The 11,714-nt window shown below is 38.3% G+C and overlaps 1 long non-coding RNA gene across 2 annotated transcripts in view; it reads left to right on the top strand.

The window, feature by feature from the left end:
• The first annotated feature begins 5,285 nt into the window (after positions 1–5,285).
• LOC140282634 (uncharacterized) overlaps positions 5,286–11,714 on the top strand; it is a 65,985-nt gene continuing 59,556 nt past the window's right edge. For both annotated transcript variants that reach the window (XR_011909940.1, XR_011909939.1), the window contains exon 1: positions 5,286–5,383. This is a non-coding gene — a long non-coding RNA (uncharacterized lncRNA). The remainder of the gene's footprint in view (positions 5,384–11,714) is intronic.

Here is an 11,714-nt window from a genome sequence, read left to right as displayed (position 1 = left end):
TCCATCCATCCATCCATCCATCCATCCATCTATTGTCATCCGCTTAAACACTGGACCAGTAAATTGAAAGCTTCGCCTTCTTACTTAACTCCCTCTTTACCACAACAGACCAGAGCAACAAACCTCCAATCTGTCTGTCCATCTCTCACGCCAATCTGCCATCACCCGTGAACAAGATCCCCAGATACTTAAACTCCTCCGCTTGAGCCACAATTTGAGCTTGCTGTCTCTCACCAACCTATGACTAGATGTCTAAGTCCTCATAGGCCTCTGTGTGATGTGGGTTAATCTACTTTGGGCACCGTTTCTGTGCCCCAATTAAATCCTCAATTATTCCCACCTATTTTCATCATGTACATCTTTAAGGACATTATACCTGCAATGACATTGAGGTTAGAAAGTGAATTACATGAAACAACACTTAACTATTATTATCATTTTGCTTTATAATCATTGATTGGTGACCTGTCCAGGGTGTACCCTGCCTCTTTTCCAATTACAGCTCAGATAGGCGCTATAGGCAGGAGCTGGACTAATCAAGTCTGAATGGATTTTTCATAATTTTGCTGTAATTGCTACATAGTCATTTGAATGAATGTCAATGTCTTTAATAATATAGACAATAAAAGCTAAATACCAGCTTTGGCACACAGGACACAGGACTGCTCTTCAAGGCAGGATGCCGAAAGGATCTCAGGAGAAAAGCCCCTTCCTTTTGTTGCTAATCATGTTAGTTAATTATGCCTTTTAGAGGTGCATAGCCTCCTCTTTTTTCCTTTTTTTTTTAAATCTGAAGCTAATACAGACACTTAACATACTTTTAAAACAGGATAACGTTATGCTTTATATATCTGAATATTTGTATATGTTCATACGACCAAAAAGTGTTCAAGTGACTTAATTTGTCTCTGGTTAAGAGTAAGTTAATCCAAGTCAATGGGTAAATTGAAAAAACTGTTACCACTGTTACCACAGTTGCGTTCACTTCCCACATCCCTTAAACATTCTATCTCAGCCTTTGGTATTGTTTAAGCTTCCCATTTTCCTTATTCTTGATGTTGCCATTGCCGAAGACAACTATATATATCACAACTACTTTCTTTTGTGGTTAGTTAGTTAACCACCACAGTGTGTGATGGTTAACCATCATCAGTTTATTAGTAAGGACCCGGAAGTCCCAAAGGATCTTAGCTCTGTCATTCTCCACCATCTTTGGAGATATCCCCCTCTTTGACTTGGGAACTTCCAACTCATGCTCCATACAAATGTTTTCAATAATTTTATTTTACTTTGACACGCAAAAAAACAGTTTTTAAACTAAAATGGTCCTTATCACTTCTGGTGTTTCTCCTTTTCACAGCCTGGCAGAAATGAGGATTGGTTCCAAACTGAATGGTCACAATGCAATAAAAATCCATAATTACCCTAATTCAGAGGGTGGGTCAACTTACCCATTGGCTGATCTTACTCAACTCTCCTATGATGTCATAACTGCACTGTAGGCAGTTGAGTTATATCTCTAAAACAACAACTACGCAATTGCAGTGTTTTTGTTCTAAAAGCACTTTTAAGGATGATCTCAGTACTTCACTACATGTCGAGTCATCACTTAAAAGGTAGATGAATCATCTACTGCAGGAGTTTTCAAAGTCAAAGACTGTGGGCCTCCCCTAGAATCTGCTCCGCTAACCCCATATGCTTATGTGATATTCATGCTCATATAATTTGATATCATAGACAATGACAAAGCAAACCAAAACCAAATATTGCCGTTCGACTTAAGTTTTTAACACTGAACATAAACTTATACTAAACACTAAAGATAGTCCCTTTTGGTGGCTGTTTTGTTTTATGTCTTTGGAAAATTCAATATCATCCAAAATAATTTATCTATGAACTGTCTCTTCAACAAAATATCACACATTTGGGTTATTCTATGTTATGTCCCTTTGATTACTAATAAAAATACTAATATAATGTAATAATATACATTTTCTTCACTTGTATTTACTGAGATTCCCCATAAATAGTTTGGAGCCTCCTTGGGAAGGCCTGCCTCTGACTTAATTGGCTGTTTATGCTTCTAAAGAGTTAACACAATGTTTCATTGTTTTCCTTTTAGGTTTATTGATATGTTAATCTAACAGAAATTATATACGTTATTGATTTTACCATTATCTTAAGAAGTGATATGGCATTTCTTAGAAGCGCTTATTTCCTCATACTTAGTGTAGTTGATTCAAACATGACAGAGAGAGTCTACAGCCATGCAAGCTTTATTGGTAAACTGCTGACTGCCCCTAGTTCCACTTTCAATATAGCACAAACCGGCAGGTTTTCAGGTGCCTTTGAAATCAGACTGAAACACAGTAGATAACCTTTTGCATCTTTAACAGGAACCAAACAACTGAAAAGAGAGTTGAAACTTAGTCTCAAAAACAACTGGTGCAGTTTAGAGAATGCTCTGACTTCTGTCTCCTACTGGTAAGGCCAGGACATGCTTTTAATTACGGATACATGGCTGCCTCACATATCCTGAGTTTTTATGGTGTGTCATTTTCATCAGAAATTAATGCAATGCGTTTAGAAGCTGCAAAATGTCGGTAACCGGTAGGGACAGTGTAGGGCTCAGTTTGACTGGATGTAGGGTAATAGGGTTGACAGCAGTAAAAATGGCGGAAAGTTTTGAAGACAGTTGTAGAGCATATCTGCAATTACTCGCATCTTTACAATATATCATTGCAATTGCACAGTGACAAACGTGATCAGTACCTTCACTTTTCTGCCATGATCTTAAAATCAACAAAAATTTCTTCTATTGATGAAATGTTTACTGTTTACATGCTGCAAATCTAGGCTCCTGTCACTCCTTGCAGTCCGTCCTTCCTTTAAGCATCTAAATTAGAATGACTCATAAAACTTCAGGTTTATTTACAGTTCCCTATCTAAATTGTGCATTAGTTTTTAAACTAATGACATCTGAATACATAACTGCTTTAGAAATCTGATCATTCTTCCTAATTTTGACATATATGATTTTTATTTAATATTTAGCATTCAAACTTGATTTATTTTTTCAAACAACACAGAATTATGGTTTTGTTTGTTTAAACCTGAACAGCTTCAAAGTGACACAATATACTGACCTGTATTGAACAGTATAAGTTCTGGATTTATTTATAAGCTTCTGTCGGATGTTGAACTAGTCCAACAACCAAACCAAACCAAAAGATAATGATGGTCAACCAGTGTCCAAGATTAAAAAATATCCGGCTAAGAAAACTGACCATGTTACACAACAATGGATCGAGTAGCTGACTGTGCTTTTTCAATTTTCTAAGCGTTCTGTAGAAGTAACAATAAAACAATTGAGGAAATTAATATGAAATAAGATAGTAGTCCTTTGAAGACTTATTGGCTGTCCAGAATAATATTAGTTTTGATAGTTTATGTAAAATCTTAGGGAACGTGTGGATTAATCTCTTCTGGTACTGATGACAGGAAGTGATTGATAATGGCATTACTTTTAAGTGCACATCAAGCACTTGGCAGGACCTTGCTTCTACTTACTGCAAATTGAAGGGCACCAGTCAAGTTTCATTTGGATGCAAATACACACTAGAACACAAGTGAGAATGGTTTTATTATTGCGTAACATTGGCAAGTGTGGCTTGCATATGATTTGAATTGAACATTGTTTTAAAATGATGTCTATAATAAAAAATGTCTTAAAGTTTACAAGAGAACACTTCCAGTTTAGCAGTCAGTATATCACTGAAAAATTCTAATATTAGAATGAATTAAGTGAAATAGGGAACAACAAAGTAATATGCATGCAGATGAACCACAACAATAAAAATACAAACACCAGAAGTTAATTACACTGACAAAATTGGGTGTGGTGGTGGCTCCTGGGATTCAGTGAGTGGTACTTACCAAGACTGGTCTGAGAAAAGAAGATTGCTGAATTGGCAGGAAGGTCAAAGGTGTTTCAAGAAGCTGAAGCCAGCTGACATGATTAATATGAAGCCAACACTGGTAACTGTTGCTGGCTGAACTGAGGTTAATGTGAATAATGTGAGTGAAAATGAAACAGTACAAAACCTCAGACTTTTGTCATCAGTGAGTTTTTCACTAAATGTAAGGATGTCTATATGTAAAATCATTGTTAATATATGAATCACATCAAAATAGTTACAACACATAGGAGAATGACTCTTCAAGACATGGTGCAGATTTTGCATGATGAGTTTTATTGATCTGTCCCATAGGCTCTTTATGAGATCATCTGTAGTTCCCCACAGTGTTAGTCATTACAAGATGATGTCACATGGCCTAAAGCATAACCCCACAGATAGAAAGAAAGAAAGAAAGAAAGATAGAAAGAAAGAAAGAAATAATGAAAGAAAGAAAGAAAGAAAGAAAGAAAGAAAGAAAGAAAGAAAGAAAGAAAGAAAGAAAGAAAGAAAGAAAGAAAGAAAGAAAGAAAGAAAGAAAGAAAGAAAGAAAGAAAGAAAGAAAGAAAGAAAGAAAGTAAAGAAAGAAATGTTCAACATATAGGCATAATTGTAGTTAGAATCGTCTCTATTATTATTTGTTGTTGCTGTTGCCAACAAATGTGTGTTTTAGCGCTTGTGTTGAGCTATATATAGCTCATTGCATTCAAGTGAGGACCCGCATCTTAGTACCACAATCACTAAGAGATATTGTCACCATCAAGTTCTTCATCATAACACCATTATCTTGATAATCATAATCACACTTTTATTGTTTCTGCTGAACATGCACTCACTCATGGTCATCTTCAACATGTCATCACAGACCTTAACTGTCAACTTTGTCACCATCGTTGTCATCATTACCATAATAGTTGTAGTTTTCAGTATGATCGTCATCACTATTCCAGTAAAAAGTCGGTAGAACGCATGAAGGTGTGTTTCGATCTGCTGCTTTACTTTTTTTTACGAGGACCGCAGCATCTTTTTTGTTCGGGAGGCGCGCCGCCTGCCATGAGCGCGCACCAAGCGCCATCACATGGGAGGTCCCTTTAAGTTTCCATTGACTGAGGCCTTAGCGTGTCACATGGACATGATATAATGAAAAGGCAGGAACACAGGGCCAGAGCACACTGAGTTCTTAGCTGATGTAGAAAGGAGAAGAAATGTACGCAGTCATCGTGCCGTCCGGGGAGAGAGTCAGGGGGGCCGAGCCCAGCCGATCCTGACCGGGGTGGGCCGAGCCAGACTCATTGCGCCTCATCGGACGGGACATCTGTGTTCGCTGTTGCACCTGCCAGCAATGACACGCAATTAAAAAGAGGAGGAAAATGTCGCCTGCAAGAGTGCATATTTAGATCTACAGCAGAGGAGGAACACCTTTTAGCGTGAGTGAAGTTATTTCCCATTACTCGGCTGATGTGAATCGGCTGTGTGCTGCTGCCGCAGGTGCGTTCGGGCGCTTGTGTTGTGCCTGGTGGTCTGCTGTATTCTAGTGAGGACACACATCTCTTAGTTTTTGGAAAAGTGTTTGTTGGAGAAAGCGCAATAACCCTGCGGGTGAGATTCTTGATCATGAGCGTGTGTGTTCTCTCTCTGTGGTTGCCAGTGTCCGCATTCCAGGTGGTGTTGCGCACATAGAAATTGAAGTTGAAGTAAACAACTGGGAATAAGGGTTGGACTGTGAAGCTCCGTGACTGCATTTTCATGTTCACTACGTCGCTTCATGTTGGATTGGCAACATCCCGCCCCTCTTCTATAAACACAATCTGAAGCTCTGCGTCGAGATGACAAGAACTAGGGAAGTTGTTTAATATTGGATGATATGAACCGCGAGTCCACAATGAACCACGGTGACTCATCTGAGAGACTTTTTAATAAAATTCTATCAATAATACGAGTTTAATAATATGATACTGAAAAATTCTTTAGTTCTCTAACTTACATGGTGGCGTGAAGCATTACGATTTACACAAACTATGAAAACATGTAAAACCTGTCTGTGAGATAATTAATGAGAACGTAGCTTTTAAACAGCGGCCTTGTTTGTTTATATAAGCATTCAATATTCCTGTAGGATGCTTGGAAACATGCCTCTGAGGTGCCGTCAGCGCCTTAATATTTAAATACTTGTCAGTGAGGAAAACAAGAAAACCACCTGCCTGCGGCTGAGGCCATTGCGCAAAAACATACACACACTCATTCCCTTTTTCTCTCTCTCTCCCTCACACGCACACACAGTGGCCAACATTTTGCTGATTCATAACAAAGCAGTCACATCTGTGTGTATGTGATACAGAGAGCTCAAACGTCCTCGAATTTTGAACGCAGTCTCAACCAGTTAGGGGAGGTAATACATTGTTTCAATGCAAATAGCTCTGGGGCAACTGGAGGAAGCACCAGTTGATATAAAATGCCGGTGTAACTTAGATTAATTGTAAAGACGGTTGAATTGATATAAATAAATACATATAATTAATCACTGAAATAAGCTAAACATAGTTATGGTAGCATTAAAGTTTTGAGAAGTTATAACCTGTTCATTACTTCATTATTTTAGCCTGATAAGAACCTAGTAGTGACTACCATCGGCTTGTTGAACACAAATGACTGACTGAATCCATATTGGATATGGTACATGTAAACTGTTACAAAGAATTGCTGAAAAAATAAGTTACTAATCTTTTAACAGGTTTGGTCAGTCCTTGAGGGGGGAAATACAGCTTGATAGTTGGAAAGACAGCATTGTGGATCAAATAAGTGTTTGGATCAGCTTTGAGGACTTTTGCCAATACTTTGGCAATAAACACAGGTTTTATAGTTTGAAAAAAAAGAACATTATAACCATTTACTTGAAACAGGACAGGAAAAGTGGCTCCTTATCTGAAAGCTCATTATTTTGCTGACTTGTCCATCCATCCAACTCCTCCCTGCTCCGCTGTGTGGCCCTATAAAAACATCATATGTCTTTGTTCTTTTTCTTATTTATAATTAGTACAGCTTGTTCAAGGTGCTGTCACTGGAAAGTAAACACGTATTTTTTGCGAGAGCTCACTTGAGGATAAAATAAAACTTCAGGTTGCATTAAGCTGCTTGCACAAAGGATAGGAGCTTATTCTTTTTAATGCGAAGGATCAGCAGTTTTCTGTGTTACTACTGGACCTTGGATATTTTTGCGTTTAACCAAATGTATTTCCAACTGTGAAATATGTACTATCAGCTTGAAAATCCAGCAGAGACATTACATCATAACAAAACAGAGGCATTGTAATGCACCACAAAGCAATAGCGAAGCTCTGACATATCTCATTGGAATGCATTACATCAAGAAATAGATTACATTAAGTAATTTGTTAACACTTTGCTGGGATGTTTAATGTTATTTCTGGTTCCTGCTTCAATAGAAACTTTGAATTTGCACCTCCGCCCCTGCTGCATAGTTTTAGTTTTAGAACAAATCAACATTTACATATACGACTTCTCATATAAGTCATTTCCTGTGCCCTGTCATGGTAGAACATGGGATTTGTTGTCCTCTGGCACTTGAATGATAATAAAATTTATGATAATCCTGCAGCATTAACCCTTAACCAGTTAATCCTGCTGTTTTTGGTCTTAGTAGGCAAGTGAAAAGCCATCACGCTTTTGAAGCAAACTTTAACAGCTCTAAACTGTCATTTCCTCTCTTGGAACACTGTAAATGCAAAGAGTTCCACAAAGTAGCTTGAATTTCGGATTAGAGAGGTGGTTGAAATGACTGGAGTGATTCAGAAACGTCCAGACGTGATAACTTGGTCTGCCTGTTTTTGTGTGTTTGTGTTTATCTGTTCCTGTTTGTGGGTGCTTGCATGCGCTTACTGAAGACAGGCTTTCCAATCTGCGTCACAGATTGTACATGACAGTTGTTAATGTTTGTGTTTGCTTTTTCTCAACAAATAGATCTATTTAATTCGGACATAAATGAGCATGTGTTGTTTTCGACATTTCCTTTGCTATCTCGTGTAAATGGCTGACGCCATTTACCAGTTTATGCAGCTAAACCATACTCCCTCCATCTTTCTCACTAAATCTCTGTCTCTCACTCTCCTTCTCCTTCTGAGCACAGATTCAGCACAATCTTTGCTATTTGGATTCACAGCATCAGAGGCTAATCTGAGAAATGAACACATTGCTTTTTCCCTCTGGTGTGCGTTTGCTGAATGATAGGAGTAAATGTTGCATTTTTTTCTTTTTGTCTTTGAATCATGTGCCTAAGTGTGAGCGAAGCTCAAACAGCCAGCTGTGAACATTGTATTTCCGCTGGGTTTATGTGGTCATAATTAGCAGCTCCCATGTGACTTGGTGTATGTGTGTGTGTGTTTGAGCTTATATGTCAGAGCACGCCTATGAGCAGGGGTGTGCTTGTGTTTACATGACTGCCGATCAGGAGGGGAAGTGACGCAGGAGGCAGAGGAGGGGTGAAAGCAGCAGACAGCATTACACTGCTGCAGAGGGAGAGAAAGAAAGAAAGGGGGAAGAGACAGGAAAACCACAGACCGATAAAAGAGTGAGACAGGAACAAAGAAACTAATGAGCGATCACTTTCTTGGTTATTGAGGGATCGTAACTCTGTCTTCACAGCCAAATCTGTTGTAAACAAAGGTAGACATGCAGTAAAAATGACTCTGTGTTGGTGCAACACAGCTGAGCAACTGCGCATTTGATTATGAAATGTGTTTACCTTCCCCTTAGTATAAAAGTAGTGACACAGGCTTTTGTTTGCCCAGAGCTTCGCCTGTTCTTGCACAAAGCTTAACCTGCCTGGTGGCTATTCAAAGTGACCTCATCATTTCTTTTGCTGGCTGCCCTCCCAGACTGGAGCAGACTTGAACTTTATTGGCACTTAAAAGACTTTCATAACTGCTTTGGTAATGGACACTCCTCAAATATTTCTTCAGCAAACTATGTACTTTCTAAGGGACGGAAAATGGGCATGGGAAGATGGGCTTTGAGAGCAGTTCATGAAAGGCCCAATGAGCCATCTGACAGGATGTATTATCTCTGAGAAGTGATGAAGGAAAAATCAGCCAAGAATCAGTATACTAAGCGATCTGCTTTTCAGTGTACTGCCTACTCTGGCTGAAACTGAAACTGGACCTTCCAATGGCTTTTTAATATCATACTGTAAGCACTGTCTGCATTCCCAGGAGCTCACAATGTTCAAAAAAAGAAACAAACTTTTTAATTAGTAGGGTATTCAACTATGCATGGTACCTAAACTGTTGCCTTGAGACGACACGAACGTTAAAGATAAGGCCATTGGGTTGCCAAACTCAACTGGGTCAACTGCCTCTGATGATTGATTTAACATTAGCTGTTGACAATGCTTTCAGCTCAGTATGGTAAAAAAATGTGATGGATGCTGAAATCAGGATATGGAAAGGCTTTATTTGGTATATAACTTAAATAAAATCGGAACTGAGCACATGTTAATAAAACATCATTCACCATGCATCTAAAACCACTGAAACATTGTACTCGACGTGTGCTTCGAACATGCAAAATTGACTCTAAGTGAAACTGTGTGTTTTCTTCACAAACCAAAGCTGACTTACCATTAGCTGCACAGTAGTAGTTACTTTGACACAATGTTTTATTTTTTCTTTTGTGAATATTATATAATTGTTCTGCCATGTCTCTGTTTAAGTTCACACGCTAAGCCTTTGTGGAACTGTGGACCACATTACATTTTGAGAACTACATAGCTGCTAGCATAAAAAGTGTTCTTTTGCTTCGCTGTTGAATCAAAATTCGTTGTGAATTATGTGTACTGTTTGGGGAGGGAGTGTCCTTGCTGTCTGTGGATTGACAATTTTGTTACTGTCCATTGCTGATGGCTGACAATGACTTCTTCCGTATCCGTTTGGATGAGGGAGCTTAAAGGTGGAGGAGCTCTGTAAATACAAAAAAAAATGCAACTTCTTATGACAGATTCTGAGATTGAAAGATACATTGTGGCTTGAGAGAGGGGCTAAAAGATGGCTTATTTAATGGTCAAATTAGAAAGGGTTCATTCTCAGAGGAGCATGAATGTCTTCAATAAATCCTGCTTTCTTTTTTGTATTTTGTTGTTTTTTATTTGCATTTTGTTGTAAAAATGGCACAAGTGGGTTCTCAGTGGTCGAGACCGGCCCACTGCAGTGATTGCTGGTCCACAATCCTCTTCACACTATTTCTTGGATCATCTGTGCAGAAGATTCCCATACATGAGCATGTAACTGGTCTACAGTATTATGTACTTGAACACTAGGAATTGTCTTTAAATCAGTTATTTGTAAATTTTGGTAACCAATAGTTCACAATGGTGAAATAGTGTATATTTGAGGAAAAGACAATCGTTCTCTGCAAAAGGTAAATAATCCGAACTGTCATTGTGCCTTTCTAACCTTGGTAAGGATGGAATTAGGAACCGGTTATGCCAATTCCCAATTTTCTTAAGCATTCATAGGCCTCTCAGCTTATCGATTCCTTCATTGATGCCAGTGGGTGGTGTGGCATTGCACAGTGATTGCAATTCAACTCAACATCAGCAGTTTTACAAGTGCATCTATATATGCTGTTGTAAAAACAGAATTATTGCTGAGAGGAAAAAGCATATTCTGCCTCATAATAACATTAGTGCCATGCTTGTCACATCTTTCTTTCATTGACCGAGAGACTGTTGCTACAGCTACAGTAGCATTAGCTCTCAGACCATTGACAGATCATTAAAAACCTTTCACACTTGCTGCACAGGCAGGAAAAGTGATGAGTGACAAAAGGGTTGACAAATGTCACCTTGCTGTCACGAGTTTTGTTGACAAAAGCTTGTACCCTTTCTTTACTGTAACCAACCCACATTTTTAGTAGGTTGATAATTACACTAAGACCAAACTTTATTCTGTTTCGGATATCATATAGCAAGCAGCAGTTGTAGAGCATTAAACTTATGTAGCTCATCCAGATCGCTGCTGCTGGAGTTTTAACCAGGACTAAGAGATCTGAACACATCACACCAGTTTTAAAATCTTTACACTGGCTTCCAGTCAGTCACATAATAGATTTTAAAAGCTTACTGATGGTTTACAAATCCCAGAACGGTTTAGGCCCAAAATACATCTGTGATATGTTCAGAGAATATAAACCTAGCAGAGCTCTTAGATCCAAGGACTCAGGTCAGCTGGTCCAGTCCAGAGTCCAGACTAAACACGGAGAAGCAGCATTTAGCTATTATGCTGCAAACAAGTGGAACAAACTGCCAGCGGAGATTAAACTGTCACCAAATGTAGACATTTTTAAAAACCTTTCTTTTCTCATGTGTCTGTGCATGAAATCTGTACGGTATCTTTGAACTTATCTAGACTGTTGCTTGTTTTAATTGATTTTAATTATTTAATTTCTTTCTATTGATATTCTTTTGTATATTTTATATATATTAATGCTTTTTCTGCTCCCCACTGCAATGTTTTTATTTTATGTAAAGCACTTTAAATTGTCACTTTTGATTTTAATGATGCTTAAAAAACTTTTGTAGCGTAGCTACCTATTTCCTCATAGAAAACAGGGTCATAAATTGATAAGGGAAGAGATAAAGAATCGGCTTGATAAGCAGCATCAGTGCAACAAACTCTTATCAATATTCATCCCTACACTTTGCCTAAGTTCTGCAAAATGTTTTTGTTTCTTATTTACCCATGCACA

Source organism: Leuresthes tenuis, unplaced genomic scaffold (genome assembly GCF_036924035.1).
Source record: "Leuresthes tenuis unplaced genomic scaffold, fLeuTen1.0.hap1 SCAF_23, whole genome shotgun sequence".
Lineage (NCBI taxonomy): Eukaryota > Metazoa > Chordata > Actinopteri > Atheriniformes > Atherinopsidae > Leuresthes > Leuresthes tenuis.
This window is presented reverse-complemented; position numbering and strand designations above follow the sequence as displayed.